At 33.4% G+C, this 27,549-nt stretch overlaps 1 protein-coding gene across 1 annotated transcript in view; it reads left to right on the forward strand.

Moving 5' to 3' along the window:
• The window catches only part of LOC111000305 (matrix metalloproteinase-14), a 134,450-nt gene that overhangs the window by 98,165 nt on the left and 8,736 nt on the right, over positions 1-27,549 (forward strand). The gene's annotated exons all lie outside the window — the stretch shown is intronic.

Raw genomic sequence — 27,549 nt, forward strand, 5'->3', positions numbered from 1 at the left:
TGTGTAATGCAATATTATCGTGTTGTTTATCATTGCCGCCCCGCACGCATATAACCGCCCGCCCGACAGCGTGGCAATCTGTGCGCGATTGTGACGCGCCCGCGATCAAGTCAAACGCCGCTACGCGCGTCACGAACAAACAGTGGTCACTCGGCTCACAGAACGCACGGACTTCGCGCGCACCACTCTCCCCCCCACTTATCAAATCCATTAATTGCACATCTAGCGGCGATAAAACGTTTTATTACCCTACGCCTTTTATTCCCATTTTTATTTCCTTTTCTAATGCAATTGCAGTCGAGCAACACAAACGTATTACTTCAGTTGTTTTATCGGTTTTTGTGTGGTGAACATGAAATTAAACGAAATGGTGAGTCCATCAATTTTATTTAAAAGAATTTCTGTATTTAACATTGATCAATAAGTCCACTTGTCGGAAGCTCATGCGCATTGTAGAGCAATCAACGTCTATTAAACCATTTATGCGGTCACAACAGGCATCCAATACTCAGTACACCGGACACAATAAAAATGAACGATACTTCTGACAATTTTCGTCAATACATCATATGGGTTTTAGTTAAATTAGATTTTTTATCTCCCGCTATTTGTCGATTTGCGATTGAGCGATTGAGTCGCTAATACCTACATACCTAATATACACAGATAATAAGAGATAACATAATTTCACAAATAACTATTATTAGAAATAAAAAAGTTATTTAAAAAGCACATTTTGAAAATTATTTCTAGCAGCTGAAGTTTGTGTAGCATTAATTTCTTTACGTAGAATTACAATAAATTTTTAACTACCGCGTTTAGAAGTGTTTCGTGTAATGAGTACCACGTTCTGCTACTCCATACACTTTTATTAAAATCACTAGGCAAATGGGTGCTCCGAATACCTATATTCGGTTATATGATAGAATTCAGTAACTGCAATACTTACATTAAAAACCGCCTACGTGGTTTAGAGCCTAAGGCACATATCCAGTAAAACAGATTTTCAACCATAAAATGTTTATTTTTAGGCCAAAAAAGTTAATCTTATCTCCTACTTGAAACCTAATCAGACATAATGGCATAAGCTCTGTCGCTCAGGTTGGTTATAAAACAGGAACTTTAATACTATTTTTATACTAACTAAATTATGTTAGGTTTTAGCGAAGTAATCGATACAGCTGCTATATTATCACGAGTATTACACACACTAACATGTAATTTCATAGGTTATTGCTTAAGCAAATAACTGGTTATAATGTTTTATAAACAACTCCTTTGTACACGCCTAGAATAGTACACACCTGAAATAAGCTCACCGTCAATTATTAAGACTGCTTAAACATAGTTCGTGTTAACATTTCTAATTCAGAATTGGCGTTTATTCATTGCTTACTTTGCCGTCAGTGACAATACATTTTGAATAGCGCTTGATAACATACAAAAATTATCGTCGAGCATTTAGGGAAAATACGTGACCCGCTATCGTGACAAAATATATAGACATTATTTATTCAATATATCACAAAATTGTATAACCTTTGGACCCAATCCAAAATACATTATTTAAAAATTATTGATTCATTGGGAATAGAACCCAAGATGTCCAGGTTTTATGTTGAGTTGACCATCTAAGCGCATATCAAAGTGTACATAAGTTTCCTGAATATATCAAAAAAATTTAAAGAAAATCTTCTCTGCGTGTTAAATCGTAAAACTTCTATCTATGCATCACCCACAAATTGATATTAAGTAATGTCCTCTTCAATTAGGAATTAAGCGCGTCCCGAAGACCCAACTCTCTAATTATCTCTAGTGGAAACTCCATTTCACTTTAGGAAAGTTACCTCCCCGTCACACCTTGTTGATTATGGAAAAATGAAATTAGATATCAAACTCGCTTGTGTAAGCAAAATTCCTAGAACTTTATTGTTAAGTAAATCGCATGGATTGGTAATGTAAAAAAAATACAAAATGATATTAACGATATTTATATTTATTTTTTAGTACTCCATTAACGATGAAGTTAAGTAAATAGTGTATTAAATGCGTTAAAAAACAAATAATAATTTCAATATGCGTTTCTCATAATTAAAATGATATGAGTCATTTGGTGCATCATATATTCACAAAAAAAATGTTCGACTTTATATAGTATTTTATAAGCCATATTTGTACATTTGAGAAGGGTTTGAATGAAATAACCACTTTATGAAACAAACGCCTGAGCCCCCATGACTTAAATGCCATTGTGCTACTCAAACGATCTATCTTTTCTTCAAATAAAATGCCAGAAGTACAGCAAACGTACGGACAATAGAATCGATTAAGACACAAACAAACTTCACTCGTCCAATTTAATCGACTATTTCACAATGGCTATGGAAGTATAGCTGCATTTTTCATTTTTTACAAATCGTTAGTCGTTACCGCATTCACAACAAACTTTAAACTGGAATATAATTTGTATACTAAAGGTGGTAAAATGTATATGACCTGTGTTCCCTTACATATGTACTTAACGTGTTACATTATATACTTAAACGTAAATCAATAAAGCTTTTTGTAAATTTGAAGAATATTTAAATGATCCTAATCCTTGGGATTGATTTAAGCAATTTATATGATACAGAACTTGGCGATTAAAAAGAATTTCTTCTTGCGCGCTCAAATGTAAATTTAGAATTAATTTAAGAAATTTTCTATTAACGTTCATAAGTGTACTTGTTTACCTATATAAATTGAGTTATTTTGAGTTTGATTTTAAGTGTCGATGGCAGATGTCGGGGCAGACTCATTTCTGCCTACGTTTCTCTTTTTACAATGCCTGTACGTTTAGTAATAAAAACACCACCATCTAATAAATCTTTACTATACCATATATAAACCGTAAGCCATTTTGTAACCCATTTGATTTGTATTGTTTTATATCGAGAATATTGGAATATATACAATATAAGATTTAGGAAAAAGGTACACCAACTATAGCGTGGAACATGATCCCCGCACAAATTGATTGAGAGCGACATTTGATATAAAATTGTGATGTGATTGATGCTACCCTGCCTCTGACGTGAGCGCTAAGTGCTGTCGTGGTGTCACTATACATATACCCACTATCTGTGGATAAATGCTGTCTACGCGAGATAAATTGATATTTTTATATTCATTTTTCGTATTGCATTAGCGCTAATGACATGTTATTTCGTATTTCAATCAAAATATTAAAATGCAGGATTTAGTTAAGTTGAATAGAATTGAAGTTGTGAATTAAAGAAGGTGAGATAGAAGTTACATATCCTGTGATAATAATTTAAGACGTCAAAGATAATGTACCTGACTAAATATATTATACTTATAATATTGCTTATTATAAGTATAACTTACAAGTTTTATTGACCTGGATAAGATATATCAATGACTGCAATATGTAATGAACATGATCCAGCCGTGTTACTTTAGGTAACATGTAATCGATCTGCAATATAAAACCGCAGCTATTGAGTACAAACCTGCACTAGCCTAGCCACAATGTAGCCGAGCCGCTTCAGAATAATAGGTTTCAAGATGCCGCTCTTGAGACTTTTTTTACAATGCTTGCTTTCGCGTGAAACTGACAGCTTGCCCTCAAACTTCACTTAATTTTGCACCCGAGATAGAGCATATTTTTTAGGTCACCCGGTACCAAGAAAAGGGTGAGGAACTGTCGACAAATTGCTTCACTGGTACGCTTAATTTATTTTACAAATGCGTTTAAACCTCCCTTTTGAATACCGTGAGGAAAGCGAAGATTTTCGACTTATTGTCACTCTTAAACTTAATTAAATTTAATGTTGGATATTTTTCATCGCGGGTGCTAATGTAATGTTGAGTGCAGGGCTTTATATGTATATAAGGCTGTATGTATTGTATATAGATGTGACAGCAACTGTGGTGCAGGACGATCCATCATTCTCTGCATTCATAACAACCATCCCTCCCTGCAAATGTTTCGTGGACGTTTATTACGTATGCGTTTCGTCTATGTATAATCATCGCAGCTATTTCATCGCTAAGTACATGTATTTTGTGGGTATACCTCCAACAGGAAAATTATAGCTGAATTAGCATACATTTTTTTTAAATATGTATACACAAATTCAATTATTTTACCGTCGAATTTGCACAAAATAATAAGTAAAAACCAACCACGCCCAAGTTCCAAGTAAACGATGACGCGATTTAAAAGCGATATATCGTCGTACAGTAATATTGTCGGGGTATACTGATAGGGACCTTCAGCAAAAAATAAGGTCGCCTTTACATGGAAGCTTTATGTGACGGATACTAGATAAATGTTTTTTGCCTTTGAGATATGATTTTAAAAGGCCAAACTTTGAGCATGGCATATTTAAGTTCTTTGAATATTGATGGATATAATTATCGCCGGTATCGACAAAGTTGTGAATTCTGAACAGTATTTCATTATGCAGTGTAACGGACGCTCGGCCAAACTTAGATTGAAGCCGGCGACGCGAGCGCGTGATCAAACTGCGCCAAGACGAACATTATACATACAGTAACCCTCGGTGGCCTAAGTATTTGTTTGCTATAGCTACATATACTATAACGTAATAAAATCATATATATTCTTCAATACCCTTATTCGATATACTATGTATATCGAACAATTAGACAATGAAAATATAAAGATTCTTAATATCGCAGTTTTATCGGACATAATTAAACGACTTATTTTAAAAACATTGTCTCTATGACAGCTCTTAATCATATGAAATAATGTTATAATTCATTAAACAATTATAAGATCATTGATTACTTTTATCTCATCGTCTCACATTATTAGTCATTTGGTTTAAAAATACTACAAAACAATTTCAGAATGTAATTATATATGAAATAATATTTTGATTAACTCAAGTACTTAAAAGTAAATGTTCTGTAATCTTTGTCTAACCTATAACAGTAAATTATCAAGTATTCTTATCTCAAAAAGCTTTTTTGAATATTGTTTAAATGAAATTATTTTTTCATATATCCTGTTCCCTATCGCTTCAAGCCTTATCGGTGCTGAGAGGAAGCGTGCAATGTGTGGGCGGCTTCCGCAGCGTGTGCGCAAGATTGATACTCTATACCGGCCACATGATATCATATTACATGACGTATTGGTTGACAGTATCATTCAACCGCAAACCTACCCTTAGTAGGTAGGTTTTGAAGCAATGTATAACTCTATTTGTAGACATATAACTTCTCGTACTTCTCGTTGAAATGAAACAAAAGCTTATATCAGATATAATCACTATAAAACAATTGATGATATCGTTCTGCCAGTTTATTTTTGGTTACTAGGTTCAACTAACATATACTATATAGAAGTACTTAGAACTGTTACGAACTAACGATTCCTGTAACATTTATAATATGATAAATGTCCAGCCGTTGGCCATACAGACCTCTGATAAGTGATAGTATACGAAAGCTAATTGTATTATTACTCATGTAATTTAGAATACTTACGAACTATTTGTTTATATTATAATTGTTATTTTTATAGCATTACTAGCAGACTCGGCCAAGCGTTGCAGTGGCTAAGGTTTTTGTTATATTACATAGTAGTAAACTATTCTCGGGAAACTGTAGGAGAACTTATGTGAAAGGTACTTTTAATACAGCGCCATCTGTTAGAATTGTATCAAATAATAAACAAATAATTTGCAATAAAATAAAATTGCAACTATAATTAAAGATCTAAGCTATCCTATCTCTTAAGTTGGACCAGACTGCACATGTGTGCCAATTTAATTTAAAATCGGTTAAGTAGTTTAGCAGTCCATTGAGGACAAACATTGTGACACGAGATTTATATATATTAAGATGAAGGATGACACAAGTCGTGAATTATATTTTAAACATATCGCTTAAAAACTACCATATCTCCCACACGTGTCGTTCACCTATTTAAACCGTAGTGAACAAACAATAATATACTTATCTTGCAGTAAAGTCTAAAGCCAAACAAAGCTGATCGACAACAACGCCCGAAGGTACAATAGTTATCAAAGTAAAGACAGCCTTTATTATCGTAACATAATTATAGTTGTGAATTCTCAGTAAGAAAATTATTTTATTACATAATATGCAATGTAGGCTAGTAAGCGAAAATTATTGTACCAATATGAGGAATTGTGCATCGGTCGTTATCAATATGTGTGTTCCTCTTGGCGAAATTGCATCGGTAATAGTTAGGTCAGTATATAATTGCTCCCCTAACTTTGAAATCAAATCCTTTATTTTTAATAATTTTGGATTTGTTTTTTTTTTGTTTGTGATTGTTATGTTTTTTTATGTCACATGAAATCTTGTATTTCTATTTTCTTGAAGTATTTTCTTTATGATTTTTTGTATTACTGAGCCGAGTGTCAGCAGGCTTTTGTAAATGAAAAAAAAACAGATTTTATTTTATTAAAAACCGCTTTTATGGCCTAGTGAATGTCCGAAACCATTATTGATACAGTTTACTCGGAATGGGCCTTTTTGGAGAACACAGGCTTGTTGGTCCTCAGCAAAATATGATATAAAAATATCACGAAAACAGACACAGAAACATTCTACTACTTGGAGTTATGTAATATATGTAGTAGAAACTACAAATGACTTGCTATGTCAATATATGATAATTAAACAATTTCAGGAGTTTGCGTAAATATTTTGATCCCTATTGCAGTTCATGGAAATGTTTAATCATGTTCAGCTTTAAATCGTTCTATTTTTAACGCCCCATCGACCGCGCGCCATAACGCAGAAATATACAACGACCCGATCCTAATTCCAACACCGCTACTATAGGCTAGGAGTCAGTGGCTATCAAGACTTTGTTTCTAATCAAGTAGGCATCATAGACCGTTGTTAGTATTAGCATTTTTATATCTCTATTTCTAAAAATTCGATTAATTGAGATTATTATTCGAGCGGGAGAGCATTACTCGAATCATTAGTCACAATGTTATTGAAATGTCTTGAAAGCAAACTCTTGGACTAAGATCGACGTAATGCTGATTTATTTTTTATTTTATACACAACTTGCGAGAAATATGATTCATTTTGTACACCTGAGATATTTATGAGAACATGATGTTTCTCGCGAGAGATTAATACTCACTACGAAGATTTATATTTATTTTTTGTTCATAAAACAATTTCTTTAGTGTTGTTACAATTTATGGAATCTACGGGAAACAAAGCCAAAATGCTTGACTTTTACGACTTGATATTCTTGATCAATTTTACCTATAAATGCAAAATTTGTAATTCATTATGTTTTTATAATGTAATTATATTTAGAGAAAGAAATCGTTGGAAGCATAAAAAAATAACATTGTCTGTATATTACACACTCCATAAAAACTCAATTACAGTATACTCTTGTATCAAACTAGAAGATTAAAGAAGAATGAAGATTGTTGACTGAACGAAGAATCACAGTTCCATTCACTCACTCAACCTGGGTGTGATGTTTGCATTCGTGCCAGCCCCATCACAACCTCCTTGAGTGAGCGATTGTGCCTGAGAACTACCGGCTCAAATCTAGAAGAATACCAATACATTTAAGTTATTATTTATTACTGAATGTTTTTATATTTTAAATATATTAAATTATGCAGCGTACATAGTATTTAAGGTTTTGTGAGTGATTAAAAAAAAAACAAATTTATTACACATATTCACTGCTATGAAGAAAACATATTTATTTTTTAAGTAATGGGAGTTTTCTAGCAGCACGTCATTGGGAATTCTGGTTTACCAGAGTTAAGTAAGTAGAACCCTGGTGGTGGTGTTGGTCGGCAGAAGCAGCGGAGCAGATTATGTTCATCGTTATGTGGTTAAAAAAGTAAGTTTTTGATAAGTATAAAGTGATAAGTCACCGGGGAATCGGTTGATATTTTTTATATGGAAATGGGGGTTCTGTATCAGTATTGGTAGGTAGGCTTTTATTCTTACATAATTTACGTTTTATTTACATTTGTAAAGAAACTCAGTATCTAAAATCCTACCTAGACCCCTGTCACCATACAAAAACATCAATTCATTATATCTTTAAAATTTAATTAATGTACCATTGTATAAAAAATCTAAAACGAGATCTTGTAAACAGTCCATTTGACTCTCAATTTTGTAAGAAACATCGTAATATGTTCGGAGTATAGTCGTTAACCACGCCCGTTACAAGATAACGTGCAGAAATATTGATATATATATATATATCAACGCACGTGCATCGAAAATAGAAGCACGAGTGAACAGAAAACAGACGCCGATCTAAAGGTGATTTATACGATATTGGCTAACTATTCGGCCTTTTACGATATGGGTGGGGTCGAAGTATGAGACGCAGTTTGTCAAGACCTTTTTATTTATGTACTAGCTAAACGAATTTATGACATAGACCGCTTATCATACTTGTTCGAGGTTAACCTTCTTTCGTAGGACAAACAAATAGTTGATTGTCCTTGAGAGAATTATTTTCAGTTGTGTGTACAAGATTCTCAATTTTATGTGCTATAAGTGAGATGGATGGTATATATAATATTTTAACCGCATAGAGGTAAGTGTTTAAATAAAATTAAATTGCAGTCGTATTTTTTACTGTAAATTGAATACTGTTTTTGTTAAAATACTTGCATAACGCCAGCATTATGGGTAATCTACTTGGTTGTATTGTATTACGAAAATAAAAAAGAAGTATTATTTATTTTTGTTCAGTGGTAATATTTTATTAAATTTACAATTATCTTGTACTAAGTTTAGCCTAATTCACGATAATGTAACAAATTAACAATGACATTACGAACCCTCCAGTAAATGTGGATGAACAAATATACGCACTGCACAGTTTCCGTCGAACTGATGCGTTTCCGTTTTAACTTCCATCGCCGAAGCCGGAAATTGGAAGACTTACCTGCATGAAAATATAACATTTCTTCTTCACTGGATATTGTAGGGAAAATTACCAACGCATCAAGTAACGTAATATAGTGGTAATATGGAAAAAATATATGTATATTGTATTTTTAAAATACTATCTACTTGATTATTGCGATAGTCGTCTGTATAAAGATCATAAAGTTCGAATTGCTTCCATTATTCTACCCGTTTCTTATCCGGACTTAATTTAAAAATTCTTCCTATACGCGTGGTATACTGCTAGTCGTCCATCACTATGAAACATAGTTTTGATAATAATAGATCAATAAAATGTTTGATACTTATATTGTGTGATAGATCTATGTATAATAAAAACATATTCATAATTCTTCATACAAAACAGTGTAAGCTTTTTTACCGTTATACATACGTTTAACATAAAAATAAGACCTCTACGTTCAGGATTGCAATATCGACGTGTTAACGAAAAAACATTAATGTAGATGCATTAACTGTGTACTAAAGTCAGTGACTAATCCTTATCTGTCGAAATGCACAATAATTATTGGGGGACCATTATCTTGTCGTCACACCTGGTCGGTTTGATTTGCATTGGGAATGCACTTGATAGGCAATGAACTGAACGACTCAATATCAACCTGCATGCCATCTACATTCCAGAACACTCAATATCTAACGTTTATCTTACCATAATTTAATATATCCTTACTTGAAGCGAATTTAAGATGAGTATAATATTCTTTTATTAATTGATTCCAGACGAAAAATTGTCTATATTTGTATTTTTAACAACTAGATATTGTCTTGAATACGAACATACTTTATATAAATGGACACTAATAAAAACTATTTTTCAATAATAAAATTCACATGATAACTCATTTCCATCACTTTTAAATATATTATACAGTTGAAACAAGTTAAATAAATACAATCAATAAAATCATACGGTTTATTATTGCGTACTATTGGCTATGTAATAGTAGATACAGTATACTGTCCCCTTAAGACACACATTATCTTGCCATGTGTCTATTAGCCCAGAGGAGGCTTATCGAGGAGGAGGCTAACTCCACATTCGTAGCGTGTGCCAACTACAAGCCTACACAGCTTAGCTGATACGGTTAGTCTTTGGTACATCGTAGACTTTACTGTCCCTTCGCTACGTCTTAAGAGCCATAACTTGCTACGAAGTTATAATACGACCTCAGAGAAATAACTCTTAATGTATATGAAATTTGATTTTAAAATATAATTTATTTTAAATAGCTTCCTTACTATTCAATTTGAGGTTATCATATGCAACGAAAATTTAATACAAATATATTCGTTGCTAGCAGTTTAATCTCGTAGCTGACAATCAGTCTTTGTTTCTCGAGTCTGCCATCCAGTAATTAATCAACTAGTTTGTTCAGATTGAGTCGTATCACTCAATGCAAAGTGTTAATTATTAAAGTTTACCGTACCGTTGAATAAACAAAAGTAATCAAAGAAAAATCCAAATATACTATTCTCATACGAAATAGGCAACACGTGCTCGCAATACAAAGGTAACACGTAACTTATTTTGCCACCGTCTTCAATAAATCCACCAGAGTAATTCAAGTCTACTTCTTAGATTAAACAAAGAGTGCAGAAATGGTAAATTCACTTCCCGCATAAATAGCGATTCAAATCCTATAGGGAAAGAAAGAAAGTGTTTACTAGAAATCTGCATTAGGTAGAGTTGTTTACCGTTTCAGTCTCAAGACAATCTATTTGAAAGGTGTCGTGCAATCCACTTCATACCACATCTGGACACACCAATAAATGTTTAAATCGTATTAAGATTTCCTCTGTATTTGTATAACAATATGTCAATCCACGTTATTAAAGCTTTGATACATTGAATGATTTATTGTTGATTGAAATCATATCATCATGGATCCAAAAATACTATGTTACTGATTTATTGCAATTCTATTTTTCAATTTTTGTTTGACGTTTGATTTATTCTAATTTTATATTTTTGAATAAAGTTATGCTATCTCGTTGTCGATGCATATCATTTCAATCAAACTAAGTAATATAATTACTATTTGTAATAGTTTACACAACTATTACTATACATAATAGCAATAAGAAGCTAAAAAGAACAAATTGATTCTTTTTTTTACGCTATTGGAGAATATTATCACCCAATTTCTTTGAATTCTTACTCAGACCCTACCCTGTAATTGAATATTATTGTGACAATATCCTTTTTAGTATTAAGTACCTATTTACTCAAATTTAAAAAAATACATATTTATACTATATTAATATAAACCATAATGAACAATAATTAGTTTTTAATAAAGTAATTCAATATAGTAATCATATATGATTATCGATGCCATGAATTTCTCAATTAAAAGGGTGTAGAAAATAACATGAAATTACATTAAATCGCGGGTTATCTAAGCTCTTACTCTTATTATTTTGGAGATGGAGCGAGACGAGTTTGAAATTTACTTAATTACGTTGTAAAGATAGCGATCTGTGTAAAGTGGGCGCTGAGAGGCGAAGGAACGATGAACAACTCTGCACGTACTAAAACGGCAATTTGTTTATTATATGAGGCCGTTGACTTTAATAATATTTAAATGAATAATAGACGTTATTTCAGGAATGATAACGTATATTATGTGACTATTCTTTATTAATTGTGAAAACTTATCTTTTTAATATCATTAGTATATGAAATTTATAAATGTTAGCTGTGTTTATTGGTGTATCACAGAGTATTTTACCAATATAGAAAGATTGAAGTCATTTTGACATTCGTCTTCATGGCGAAATAATATGAGATTATGAGTGTGATTCGCGTATATTATATAAGTAAACTGAATATTAAACTATATTTCGATTTATTCTAGTTTATCTATGTCTACTATCCAGTCTAATTACTTTCGAATTTTATATTAACTATATTAATAAAAATGAGAAGACAATATTTCAACCTTCGGAACTGACATTGAATCCAGGCGCTCTATTATTTTTGAAATAATATCTACCTTGTAACGGTATCTAAATATGTGAACAGTTCAAAGCTATGTCACTTGTAGAACATAAAACGACATATTTGTGTCATATAAATTATAAACGTAGTATCCTGTTAGCACACACGATATCTCGTTAAACACAGTGTCGGTTGCTGAAATAGAAAACGGTAATGATTAATTGCCAATTACTCGAACAGAGTTAGTTTTGCTCTCACGAATAGTAAAACGAATAGTAAAAAATATTTTTTATTTATACCACATACTTTTTAAACATTATAAGTACATAATCTATATACCGTCCTCATACTCAATAATCAAATCTATATAGAACAAATTTTTATGTGGACAAAAACGACACTTTATTACTGCGTTATTTTAAGTCTAACACTACTTTAATTCAGCATTTTAATTAGTTTATTCTTCAAAGTGCCGTCAAATCTAGATTCTAGCGACAATTCTTAAGAATTAGATTTTTGTACCGTCTTAACAAAACATATGTAGCTCCATGCCCTGAATAAATTCTAACGCCGGTCAGGTAGACGCTCGCCGGGGGATCAACAAAGCTAGAACTCGTTTTACCAATATTACTTAAGTAAGAGTAGGGAAAGTGTAAATCTCACTCAAGTACTATTGAAATGGCTTTCTTAATAAACCATTTAAAGCAATTTATAATTTTCATTAAATAATGTGTGGTCAAACTCCTCCTCCTCCTCCTACTTGAAAAATAAAATATTATGAATGTTACCTTTATTAATAAAACTTTTTACATCATAGATATACCGCACCACAATAGTATAGGGGTTAAAAATGTGACCAAGCAATCGGAGCACGAGGTTATACGTAAATTAATTGACTCCCGCGGCGTTTAGTTACTAAGTAATGTCACTTCCCCAAAGCGAAATTGTAATTTGCCTAGATATAATCCAATAGCAAGCGTGCTGTAATTGAATATTTTTCCAATTTGTCGCGCGTAATGGGGCAAGATTGAGTTGACGGTCCCCAGTGAAGGGCAGGCATGTTCCGTTAAGGGCACTGGGCATCACACCTCGTATCAATGTAACTAGAGTTCGGCGTTTCATTTATACTAGTTTTATCTTTTTAAAACTTTTATGGCCTTCTAAAAGCGTACATTTAAACGCTTACATTACATTTCCATAATGACGCAATTGTGATAAGGAAAATAATTAATAGAGAAAAGTTCTTAACTTATAAAACGTTTATTAAATTTAATATTACAATAGCACTTATTTCTAAATGTTTTCTGACTGCGGAATAAAAGCAGTTTTATGGTTGCACGATACCATACATACCATCCTTCAATCCATAAATGCTTATCCTCTCCTTATATAACAAAGGTGATCCCCTCTTTATCAGTCGATTTCCCACCAAATACGTTGTAATATAATGATATAATACCCACTCAATCACATGTATAACATTGATGACATTCTTATCGATGCCCCTGCCGCTATATTGTAGACATGTTTTTATTTAAAAATCGATAAATTATGGTATTCATGCTATTTGCATTTTGACGTAGCAAGGACGCCAGCCTACGTGATGCCAACTCATTCCAGTGGCGACCGAGAGTGGCATACTAATTCATCGATCGATTCCATGTAATTCCAGCTATTCTGCTGCCGATCGAACACAAACCAGCATCTTGAATATGTTCCTACCATAGTACACTGACATACCATAGACTACAACAGAATTCATCTCGACTGCAATCTCGTTCCAGCATCGCAATATTGCGTCACCAATTGAAACTAAATCCGTAGTTTCGGTCGTAAATGCGCTGCTGTTCGCAAAACTACATCCGATAAGAAAATGCAATTTCATTAATAAAATTGTTTATATTTTTAAACTCGCTTGGATTTTATATAAAAGTATGCTGTTAAGGCTTAGGACGAAACTCTTTTTCGCGTTGAATAAACAAACTGCTTATCACCAACAATAAATTGGCAACACGTCGTAAGGCGACCCACAATGCGCTCAGCTCTAGCTTTATCAGCAACCTCTCGTAAACCAAAGCACGTTGTTATTACGACTAATGTAAATACATTCTTGAATTCAGGAATGACTAGCAAATGCCGAAGCCGTATGCTAGAAACGGTTTGGCCAACGTCAATAAATGTATTTGGCAGTGTATTCGGTACTACTATCAACTGAAAAAACGCGGCGCCTTGAGCACGGTTGTAATTAGAGGCCAATCGTAAAACGAGGGGGTTGCGCCGAATGTCCCATCTGATAATGAGCGCTACTGGCGTGGATCCAGCCGCCGCTCATATTAGGCGGCTCTCTACCGCTATCGTTACGAGTTTTACACTTTTACGAGTTGTTTAGTTTAGAGAACCGGCTGTGCTAACGTTCGCGCTGCCAAATGCCATACCGCGGCTCGCCACTCGCGGTCCACTGCCTAAATGTGCCAGCCACCGCGCTTCCTGTAAATGAGATGTACATTTCAGCCTCATTTGACATATGTAGCATATATAACACTATATGACCGGTGTAATGAGAGCTCTGTGTGGTAGGTGTTAGTGGTTGTTTGAGGGTTCATGTTATGTTGGTGATTTTTGATGTTCATAGTAAATTTTGCCTTAGAGCTGTGTTTGGGTAGTGCGATATATGTGGCGGTGGGTCTTGGGGCTCTGGTTTCTGGTCGGCTGAACATTGTATGGTTACCTATCATCTGCTATGATTATTATTACAGGATCTGGCTCACTCATATTCCACCTAACTTTGGTTACCTACCCAGTGTTTAAAAGTTGACTGGTTGTGTAAGTACATTATATTTTTTACCTATTGCTGGTTGCATACATTGTATGTTTACTTATCGCTTGACAGTATAAGATAGGTCACAATGTCACATGACTTTTATCATATTAAAAAAATCAACGCTATTAATGTTGCGTTCAATTAGAAAAAATCAATGCAATTGAAATGTTTGAAATTGATATAGGAATAAACAAAGGATTTATAGGAAATGAGTAATTGATAGATGAGTATCAGCCAGTATATACATAGGAGATTCCACGCCATACTGCTTGTCACACAAGTAGAAATGTTATTTACAAGTCTTTTATAGTGGGTGATTGTGTTCTCAATTCAACACTACTTAACCGTTTCGATGACCTAAGTAAAGATACGTTTAAATACATTCAGACGGTGGAGCCCTATTTAATAAATAAAGGGTCAAGCAGAAGATCATGGATTATACACTTTGAGGAGGAGCCCACCCCCACCCCCGAATAATCAAACCCCAACACAGTCCAGCCTGAGCTCTCCCCAACCATTCAGCAAGCGAAAATACCTAACAGACACACACACACACTTTCACATACATACATTGAAGATGCAATAAATAAATTACCATGTCTTTTTTAATTGCAGTGTGTGTGTGATTGAGATGAACAATAACCCAGTGAACTTATATGACATAATGCTAAATGAGAGTAAGCAAAAGTGGATTCAGTATATATCGACCAACAGACTGTTGAAGTTGTGGACACATGATGTATCACTAATAAAACTACATGGAGATGTAAACTTAATACTCACGCAATTATACCAATCTAGCAACTTGGTGATATAGAAGTGTACGCGGTGATCCGGCTTTGGGATCTTATTGCAGCGCATCGGGAAGACACTTTAGGTAATATAAATGTGGATGTGATCGAATGGATTCAGCATTTGAATGAAACCCCAAGCGAGTGTTTCACACAAAACATCACGGAACGAGTAGGTAACCTTCTGATAAACACATTATTAGTGTGTTTAAGTGAAGAGATAGAGCTTTAATCTATTTGTGTAGGTAATAATGGATTTCACTAATGCTCGATATTTGATTGATATAGATGGATTTCCAATTGAGGGCACTATTTACTTTAAAGAGCTTGCAATCTATGATTTACATAGAAATGAAGTAACTTTATTACATGTGAAGCTCCCCAATTCATTAATATCTAAAGGAAAAACTAGGGAAGTAGTATTCTGTGAAAAAAATATTCACGGACTATCGTTTAAAAATGTTAGCACCGACTTGAGTTATAGTAATGTAATAAATAAAATTAAAGATTTCGATAAAAAAAAACAATTTACTTGGTTATATAAAGGGGGAGAAGTGGAAAAAAAACTATTAAACTTATTAGGATTTAACTCATTTAACATAGAAGTAATTGGTTGTCCTAGGGTAGAAAAGATTATAGAAATCTTAAATTTACATAACTTAAAGAATTGCTCACGACACACGGTTTTTGTGAGCAAATCACGCACCTGTCATTGTAGTGATGTGGAAGTGAGGGCATTTGCAAGATGGTTTCAGAATTACCAAGAAAATAACATACAGTTATTTACTTGGTAATTCTGAAACCATAACCAACAGTTATTTTTTTAATTATTTTATTATTTATTTAATAATGTTTTGAATTACCAAGAAAATAACTGTAAGTTATTTTCTTGGTAATTCTGAAACCATCTTGCAAATGCCCTCACTTCCACATCACTACAATGACAGGTGCGTGATTTGCTCACAAAAACCGTGTGTCGTGAGCAATTCTTTAAGTTATGTAAATTTAAGATTTCTATAATCTTTTCTACCCTAGGACAACCAATTACTTCTATGTTAAATGAGTTAAATCCTAATAAGTTTAATAGTTTTTTTTCCACTTCTCCCCCTTTATATAACCAAGTAAATTGTTTTTTTTTATCGAAATCTTTAATTTTATTTATTACATTACTATAACTCAAGTCGGTGCTAACATTTTTAAACGATAGTCCGTGAATATTTTTTTCACAGAATACTACTTCCCTAGTTTTTCCTTTAGATATTAATGAATTGGGGAGCTTCACATGTAATAAAGTTACTTCATTTCTATGTAAATCATAGATTGCAAGCTCTTTAAAGTAAATAGTGCCCTCAATTGGAAATCCATCTATATCAATCAAATATCGAGCATTAGTGAAATCCATTATTACCTACACAAATAGATTAAAGCTCTATCTCTTCACTTAAACACACTAATAATGTGTTTATCAGAAGGTTACCTACTCGTTCCGTGATGTTTTGTGTGAAACACTCGCTTGGGGTTTCATTCAAATGCTGATTCCATTCGATCACATCCACATTTATATTACCTAAAGTGTCTTCCCGATGCGCTGCTATAAGATCCCAAAGCCGGATCACCGCGTACACTTCTATATCACCAAGTTGCTAGCTTGGTATAATTGCGTGAGTATTAAGTTTACATCTCCATGTAGTTTTATTAGTGATACATTATTTGTCCACTACTTCAACAGTCTGTTGGTCGATATATACTGAATCCACTTTTGCTTACTCTCATTTAGCATTATGTCATATAAGTTCACTGGGTTATTGTTCATCTCAATCACACACACACTGCAATTAAAAAAGACATGGTAATTTATTTATTGCATCTTCAATGTATGTATGTGAAAGTGTGTGTGTGTGTCTGTGAGGTATTTTCGCTTGCTGAATGGTTGGGGAGAGCTCAGGCTGGACTGTGTTGGGGTTTGATTATTCGGGGGTGGGGGTGGGCTCCTCCTCAAAGTGTGTAATCCATGATCTTCTGCTTGGCCCTTTATTTATTAAATAGGGCGCCCCCGTCTGAATGTATTTAAACATATCTTCACTTAGGTTATCGAAACGTTTAGGTAGTGTAAGAATGAATCCATTTTCCAGGTGCACTATGGTTTGCATCCTGGATGCATGAAACTTTGAGGTGGAGCCTTTTCACCCCGACTATTTTGTATGACTTGTTCAGCTCTAGGTCACACAGTTTGACCAATGTTTTTTTGACAAAAGTGTTGAGCTTGGCCAAGGCGATGGTTGCGGATAAAGACATTATTTTTGAAAGTTACACTTACGGTTTTCTGAGTAGGTAGGTAGGTAATGCACACTAGTTATGGTGAGACTGAAGAACACTGATGTTCGAGTTGGTATTTATATCTCCTGTTCCATCCTGTTCCCATGTTATCATTATACATATTATTCAAACCATTAACCACTTCCACCTATTGATAACATTATTTTGCTGTAGTAAGGAAATCATCAACCACTTCCACCTATTGATAACATTATTTTGCTGTAGGAAGGAAAACCACAGAAACTGACTCCCACATTGATAAGGAATGGAAGCGAAGTGTTCTACACTCACAATCAACCTTTTACATAAACATTCCCTTGATTTGTTTTCTACTTCACTCTTAATCGGTATTTTAGATAAACACCCATGGAATATCGGATACGAATCAATTTCGGCATGACTGCACTTAAATGACCACTGAACTCCATAACTAAAATCAGCACCTAAGTTTATATATAATTAATCTTATTAATTAAACTTAGTTAAAGTTATGTTTTCCAATTAACAACACGAGTTCAAAGCCTGTCTTTTCTGTTAGAAACAATCTTCAAATGCACCGTGCTCGAGTGGTGCATCTGGCTAACAATGGAAAGCCCACTCGATGATATCAATTTTGCTCAGTGGCTCTTAATTAACAACTCCTTTTCTTCTCTTTCCACGTGAGTGAAGCGTCGAATATAAAATAGGCTTTGTGCCGCGAGGCTCGAACCTAGACGAAAAAGAATATTACAGCGCTTTCAATTCGTACACACTGAAGAAAAAATATGATCTGCACTTTTGTTAACGCAAATGAGGTTCGCTTTGTAACGGGGAACTTAATTTAAATAACGTTGAGTAGGCGCCGGTAAAGTGAAAGACTTACGTGTTTAAAATAATGCTATTCGGTCATTTTAGCTTTCTGCATATTATTAAGCCAGCTACTTTTATGAACATTATGCAACTTTATTACAAAAGCCAATAGTTTGACAAAACAATAACACTGTTCGAACCATCTATTTTACCTTTACAAGCTACTAACATTTACAACTTTCGAATGAACTCACAAAATCCAAGAAGGTACATGAAAATTGAAAAATAACATTAATATTTGATTCATTTTACAAATAAAATTGCAAGATAATATCAACTGCATAATACTACGTAACAAAAGCACATCGAGGGACCGCGACCGAGGATTCGACGACCTCGGAGTTCACTCCCAGTTCAAACATTGACCTTTCATGAAGATTTCATAAAAATAATTTCAACTAGAAACAGTGATTTAACTCGTAACTCGTTAACTTGCTTTCTCATTATGTATATTCATTTGATAAGACTAGTTTTAATTAAAATTTATAATACATACTTTAAATTCATGTGTCCTTTTACTATTGTGATGTAATTGATTTTTTTTGTATATTAAATTAAGTTTATACGATGACAGTGGAGTTTTGCTATGTATTTTAGCAAATATGCTATGGCCTCAATTTTCATCACCAGGGCTAAGGAAGCTTAGGTACTTGTTTTTATTTCGCAATTTGATTCTGTTTGTTCACATTCTGCTAATAAATAAATAATTGTAAAATATCTACATAACAGATTTCTCGTTCAAAATATTTGTAACAAACCAATAAAAATGAGCTCGGATCACAAACGCTCCAACTTCACTGCCAAATAATTAAGTTATTAGAAAACAATACACCGAACATATTCGTTAAGATACGCAAAGCTAAGTCACTTCATATTATTACAGTGAGATCAGTAGAATTGAAAGTGCAAAGAACATCGCGGCCATGCACCTCCAGTGTCACGAAGAGCTTTGCCCTGTAGTCAAGATATTTTACGTAACTCCAGCTTAGAACAGAGTGGAAAATTGTTAAAACAGGATTATCGGATCGCTGCCCGCAATAAAAATATAAAGTTCAAAGTTCTAGAAGTCATTTTATCCTTTAATGTTCTTGGGATGAGATTTACGATGTTGATTCTCGGCGAGAAGATGCTTGCTTATAACTATGATTTAAAATTGCGTCTTTCTTTTTGATTTAAATAAAATTTACATTTCGTATAGTCAATTAGAAAACATACTTTTTTACATTAAAGTCCTTCATTGTTACATTTAGATCTACAAAGCAACATAGTCCTTTCGCATTTAAGCGTGTAAGCAGATCGCATAGTAAAATTACATTTAAGCCCACCACGGAAGTTATAAATTGCTTTAAACTTGTTTAACTTACGCATTTACCATGTTTGCCCGGACGTGTGGTTCCATTTAGTTACTTAACTAACTTCTACACTACTCTGTTACTAACCGAAAATTTACTAAAACATAACATAACCAAGTCGCCGCCATGAATTATTATTGCGTACAATAGAGAGCTTGGTTTTGATTTCCAGCAATACAATAATTGTTTTAATTGGAAGATACACAAATATAAAGTGATCGCTTTGTATATGACATTAACACCGAATCAGACCCAGAATTGCGTATATAAGATTTCATAGAATTTTCATATCTAGTTTTAGGACTTGCTTCTATTAGGACAAAAAAGGAATAGCAAACAGTCTAATCTTGAATTATTACCAGACATCAATCTCAAAAATATACCCACAAGTGTAAAAATAAAGAATAATCGCTTTGAGGTGACGGCGACGATATTGAAATATACCTTTAATATTTTACACAGATATAGCGCACGGATTACGTTTACCTCCTTTCAAGCGAATGTAATAAAATTCAGCTTAAAAGTCCTGGTAACTACGATCGACGCTTTCAGTTTGCCGGCTACCGACAAAAATACTGACATTAATAAACGGGCTTCATCTATTCAAGAAAAATACTTTGGAACAAGATAAAACTGGCGTCAAACTAGAAGTTTCCAATAAGTCGCTTGTCGTACCAATTTTCGGATTTTACAGTCGTAGATTTTCTAAATTAAGAATATAAGAAACTAGTAGATCGCGATGGTAAAACTGTTTTGTCCAAAAACAACAGTTCACACTTGATTACAGACTGCAAGATTATAATAAAATGTGTGGCCTAAGAAAGTCGTAAAGGTAAAAGTCATTGGAGTATCACGAAAGATTAGTAAGGTGAGTGAACCTCATTGCAAATGTATCAAGATTTTAGAGAAAGTTGCAGCCAGTCCTGAAAACAATCCCAACTGCGTTAATCACTTATTTACGTCCCGGGTCCACTTCAGCCGGGTATTTCTAATGAACGTCGAGAATTCCGGGCAATCCTAATGAACCGTGGGAATTTCGATTCTAATGAAGCGAGCTAAAACCGTGGAGCGCAGACGGAAGACTGAGTACTTTTCGCAGGTTCTTGAATCTAATGGTTCGACTTAGTTTGGACATTGTTGCTGCGTGCAGCGACACGGGAAGTAATTTCATCTTATTCCGCCGGATATATCTCCTGGCGCAGAAACCTAAGGCTAATCGGTTTATCATTTCCTCAATCGACCGACTTTACGCCGCTGGAATACTAAATAGCAACTCATTTTAGCAACAATCATTCATTGACATGGCATGTTACATATATAGATTAAAGTAGAACACAATAAATAGTGTAAAAATTATTGTATTTGACCATTTTTTTCTCTATACTATGAGTGTAAAAAAATTTATTATCTAAACGATATATTGTACCTATAGAATTCGATTATTTACGCTAATCGTCAATTCTTTTACGTTCGATAAATGTCTGTGAAAATAATAATATTGAGACACGTAGAAATGACGCTAACCTGTGAAACTTCACTAGTAGTCATTCTTATGTTGCCAGTAATGATCCTTTGCCGCACTTGCAGTTGTAATGAAATCTCAATCGACAAAACTAAAGACAAAAGTTTGTAAGACAGTTTCTACGCTGGCAATTGCACCCTTTGCTCTAAACTTCAATTGGCACTTTAAAAATTCAAGACAAACGCTTTTAGCGCACGATGTCGGGGAGCTGTAAAAATAACCCCCCACTTAGCGAGGTGTAACTGCGGTCACGTCAAACCGTGGCGTTGACTTTGCGAATGGGTTATTGGATAGATAAACTACAACACCACTTTAAGAGACACGCTTTTGTAATAACACCACTGTCTGAAACAGACAATTTTAATCGTTTAAGTTTATTTTTGTATCTTGAGGTAAAATAATTATTACAAAGTTAAGAAAGCGTATTTTTCATAAAGGCATTATTTTGGTCTGGTTTTAAGTAAAAAGTTATATTTTGTCGAATGGCAAATTGAATTAATACATGATAAACATAACTGTTTAATATTTAGATACGAGATAATTTTGAATTATTTTATTAATATATTACTCTAAATAAAGATAATTTTCGTTATGTCAAAAGAGTATCTTATTTAGCTGCGATCAACTTGGGGTTGTTCCAAATACACATTTTCATAGTAATTTTGCAAATTTATGACAAGCAGAAATGAAGAAGCAAATTCACAGCTTAAGTAAGACATGATGATATCTTCAATCATTTTCTTTTACATTGTATTTATCTTTTAACTTTTATTTAAACAAAGTAGGTTTGATACGAAAATTTTACACTCTGCCAAATCACTCAGATACTAGAGAGTTATTGAACGGTTATAAACATTTAAATAGATAAACATAAAACAAATTATTCTTTTTCTATATAAATAGATTGCCGACATTAATACCAGCTGAGCCGAGGTGAAATTAAATAAAATATTAAGAAAGTGAATTACAGTTCTATCATTACCGCTTGCAGCAGACGCCTCAAGTTTCCAATTATATCTCTTTCAGTTTAGCCAACTCATATAAAAGTTCTAACTACTCGTGTCTTTAGATCCCGACGCTTCATGTAAGACTATAACCTTTCGAAACTTATCTATATCCATTTATATTGCACTTTACGGTGTGGTTTTAATTTAAAAACTTATTACAAATTTAATTAAACTAATTTCTGAAAGTACATTGAGAGCCTGTGAATGTATTCAGTTATATGCTAAGTGTACTTAGTTTTTAAATATGGTAATAATTTAATAATAATATTGCTCATTTACTACAAAAAACACACTTTGATCCTTACTTACCTGACTTGGAACTTACAAAAATATATCTTGTGCATTTTAGAAATTTAATATCGTACTTTCGCATATTGCTGCATACTTCACATAAAACGCGTGTATAATTAATAATATGAGTAAAAAGAGACTTTAAGAATTTTATCGTTACTAACGAATATGATTCGTCTCTGGTATTGACTTTGAAAAGTCTCATAACTATATACGGTATAGGGAGTGGAATCTTTTATTACGTACTGGACGCAAGCTTCAATATTAAGAATTTTTCTTTAAGAATAATATATATTAAAGACATTTAAATGAAAGTGTTATGATAGAATTATACCCATCAAATTATATTATATTCGTATAAAACACAATTATAATGTAGTTAAGTTACTTTTGTTTAAATAAGAGAATTTGATATAAATAAAAGTGACTAAAAATTTTTGTCAAAATTTTCCGACAATAACAGTTATCCATTTAAATACTTTATAAAATAATCTATAAAGTGAGTGGTTTGGTAAACCTACTGTACAATGAAACTGTGGTATCGATACAAAAGGTCATAAAATATGCATAAATATGAAACGGGCAACTGTTTAAAACATTAAGTGTTGTACACATGTGGTTTTATTGTTTTTAATAATACGTAAATTCACTGTTTGTCTTGTATTCAGCTGAACCGCAGTACATTGCATTGTTATATTTTGCGATATTGCACGAATCGGCACCGCAGTCACGATACGGTTATGAATATCAAAAAGTGCTAACTCCGATGGCCAATGCATGTTTCTGAAATATCATTTCGATTTCGTGACAATTCCATGACGGAAAAGCGAGCGAGTGGTAATAAACTATTACACTCATAACAAAGTTACTCTCAGCTTAATTTTGCCTTCCAGCGCCGGACCGAATTCACTAATTTCCCATATGTCTCCGTTACCACATTGCGACTGATTTGGGATAAGTTAGTAATAACATGGAGTTTGTGGTAGTTAGTACAGAGATATAAAGTAGGTGTAATGATAATTGAATTATAGTAGTTCCGTATGCTTAAGTGAACCTAAGGATTGAATGTAGCCGACACTTTTTGTGTGCTTCTGTTTCAGTCTAGTCTTCTAGGCTTTCTGGTCCCTTGCGCCATTTAAACGGTTATTGTTTCGTCAGAGATCGAACCTGTCTTCTACGTTAAGAAAAAAAATGTCATTTAACGGGCTTAGACGAAATCAATAATAGTAAGATTACTGAGTTTATATGTTTATATCCTAACAACGTTCTCTAATATCCATGTGCCATTTCTATGTAATCTTGTTACCTAAACCTGCATTAATAATAAACTAATTATGTTTAGTAGTAAAATGAAAAAATGTTTCTATAAACATACATCACTGGCAATTTAATTTTGAAAATAAAAAACAGTTTTTAGATAGTAATAAAAAACTATGTATAAAATCTAGCATATTTCTTAACAATAAGTGATGTCGTATGGAAAATTGGTATAATTTTAAAGTGAGATATCGTGCAGACTCGACACCGTATCCTTCATTGAAAGAGTTGCATTCAATCCTTTTCTCCGACGGAGAATCGAGAGATCGACTAGCATTGAATCCCCAGTGCACATCAATGCCTATTGCCACGTCGCTTATCTACAATATACGAGTCGAGTGCAGCGTCGTGGGAGACAGGATTTCAATGAGATACCCCTGCATATTATACCCCCATTATATACTAGTCTATTATCGAACGATCGAGAAAAGTATAGTTTATGGTAAAAGTATGTTGTATATGAAAGCATCGCATATCATACCAATCATACTGAGAGGGTATGTCTAGGTATCTTTGTAACACATATAAGTATATTCAAGGGTTTGGTAAATTTGGAATTGATACGTTTATTAGAATTATCGTAGGTACCACAAAACTGTTGTCTTTTAATTCAAAAACATGCCGGTTTTCGTTCGATGTTTTTGTTACCTATAAGCAAATAAATAAAAGACCTTTATTCAAATACTTTACATTTACCTACTTACAAATATTTATCTATCATCTCAAAAATTCCTAGCTATAAGTGTCAGTTAGTTCCCTGTGTATTACTTTAATGAACCATGTTAATGGCGCACATAGTAAAAATTTAAATGCATTGATAAAACGTACAAAGTTGCCTGTCTCTCAAGGCATAGGCATAACTCTTACAATAATTTATTTCGTGGTATTAATCACCCTATTCAAGTAAAAGCGATAAAAATAGAATATTTCTGGATAATATAAGAATACTCTACCATTTTTTTCGATTTCAAAATGGATGCCGTCCATATGCTTATGAAGTTGACATTTGTCGAACGCCGATATCAGAGGGTTCCTAACACGCCACGGGGGACCGAATCCCGCTGACATTTTATTATTTTTATGCTAATATCCAACCCTTAAAAAGTAATTGCAAAATATCTTATTTGCCGCGCGATTTTAACTACAGATAATTTTAAGGGAAGCGCCTTCTATTACCGTAAGATATAAAATTATATTTTATTCGTGTAAGTTTCAACGTCTTGGGTATATAAAATGTCGGGGAATACGGACGAGTAATTTTAATGGGGCACTGACAGATTATTTCAGAAAATTAAATTTTAGCTCGTTGGACACAGACCATAAAGTTCATGCTTACAAATCTCTTTGTTATGACATCGTAACGAGATTATGTCCATTTCGTGAAGACGTCGCTGTGTCGTCATGTCGCATGTTTTATTTCGCGTAATAAACGCGGGGCGCGGCCTCTGCCGAATTATACAATGCGATGTTATTATCGAATACGCATCGCCTCACTTTATCACCAATAAATCAAATAATGAACATACGTATTCGATACATCCCAAATACTCATTCAAATGCAAATTGAGCGATATATAGTTATAGCTGTCTGCTTAATTGCGTAACGCTTGTCGTAGATTTCCTTTCGAAGTGATCTGATCAGTCAGTTTAGTCTTTAGTCACAATGTTAGACTGATCAGTTTAGAACTGATCAGTCTAACATTGTGTATATAAAACTAAATTGATACATAAAAATATTGTACTAAAAAAATATATTTTTTACTGAAAAGGAAGTCGGGTCGCAAAGTTTTTTAAACTTATAAAACAACGAACAAAGCTTTCCCGTTTAACATTGCGAGAGAAGTCAATCAAGAACGAAGTTAATTAATTTCTCGCCAACAGTTGCGACAGCGACGAGGTAGCCCTAGTCACGTTTTCACGTGGCCCGGTAGCTGAGCACGTGTCTCGACACTGACTAAAGGTTTCTGTTTACTTATAACTGGAAATAGCCATGAGCCATGAAGTCCTTTAAAGCACTCGTAACTTATTAAGGCGCTCACGTTTTCCTTAACAGATTCGTACTTTATTTTTTTGAATTTACGCCTACTTTCATCTCTTTCGTGTTTGGTATATTATTTTAAGTTACTTTCCTTATTAGTTTTACAAATAATAATTTCATAGCAATTTTTGTAAATTCCTATTTCCGCGTTCATTGACTGCTATGTCAAAGGATTTATGTGTTAAATTAAAATAAGCCATAACTTATTCTGCATCCATTGTTTCCGCGTGGCATTAAAACACTGGGTTGAATGTGGTTGCAAATTTCATCAAAGGGATGCAATTAACAACTTGTCTGTTATATTGCAAAACAACGAGCCATGTTGTAATGGCAATAATTTTAGAATGGTTTCCATCAGTTGGACTGTACTGAAATATTTCATTAAATGACTCGATTACATATTTCACACAACGTATAACTGTGACACAAATGAAAATTCAGTTCGTAACATAGACAGCAGACGCTGTCCCATATTTCCCATGTGTCCCCTAATAACGTTATTGAAATAATAATTAACTACAGCAATGACCAACAGTCCAGTCGTGTTGGTTAGTTTTAATTACCCGCGAAAACGATATTTTATACAACATAACGTGTCGCGTGAAAATTAACTTCATATTTTATCTGTAATGTTATTTAGAAGTTTAATTATGTAGGGATTTATGTGATGCAATTAGCGGGTTTTTAAAAAGTAGATGTATTTAAATAACACAACTATTTAAATAAAACCAGCCTTATAGGTATTGGCTTCAGATTTCTTCATCTTGGTACCTTTAAGGTCAGATTTGAACAATTGTTTATGATGATGTTTGTGCCTCACACAGACGAGCTAGAATCAGGGATCGAAACTATGGCCTCTAATAAATTTGTTAGCTTAGTCAAAAGGTGACAGTAATATACACGATATATAAAGGATTTTATTTGTACATTATAATAAATAATTTACTTAGTACATACTCAAGCATTTGTCGAAAGTAATTTTCTCGATTTAAATAATCACTTAATCCTTTGATTAAAATTGCGTAGGACTAATGAAGTCGCTTTGGCCATGACAACGCATAAATCCAATGTAATAAGCACGTCTAGGCGAGTAAAATGGTGTGCAGAATTATTCTGTTACGAACAGTTCTGGATGAGCGTTACAAATAAAATATGCAGTGAGTACCTACTTGCAGTAAAGTTTCATACTCATTCTGTAACCAAAATCAATGTTTTTATTAAAGAGCTCTGTAATTCTATAATTATAAATGTAAACGGAAAATGTTTAGTACCTAACTTGGATTTCGAAGCAGACCATTTAAAAAGCACAAATAAACATT

This window comes from Pieris rapae, chromosome 4 (assembly GCF_905147795.1).
Source record: "Pieris rapae chromosome 4, ilPieRapa1.1, whole genome shotgun sequence".
Lineage (NCBI taxonomy): Eukaryota > Metazoa > Arthropoda > Insecta > Lepidoptera > Pieridae > Pieris > Pieris rapae.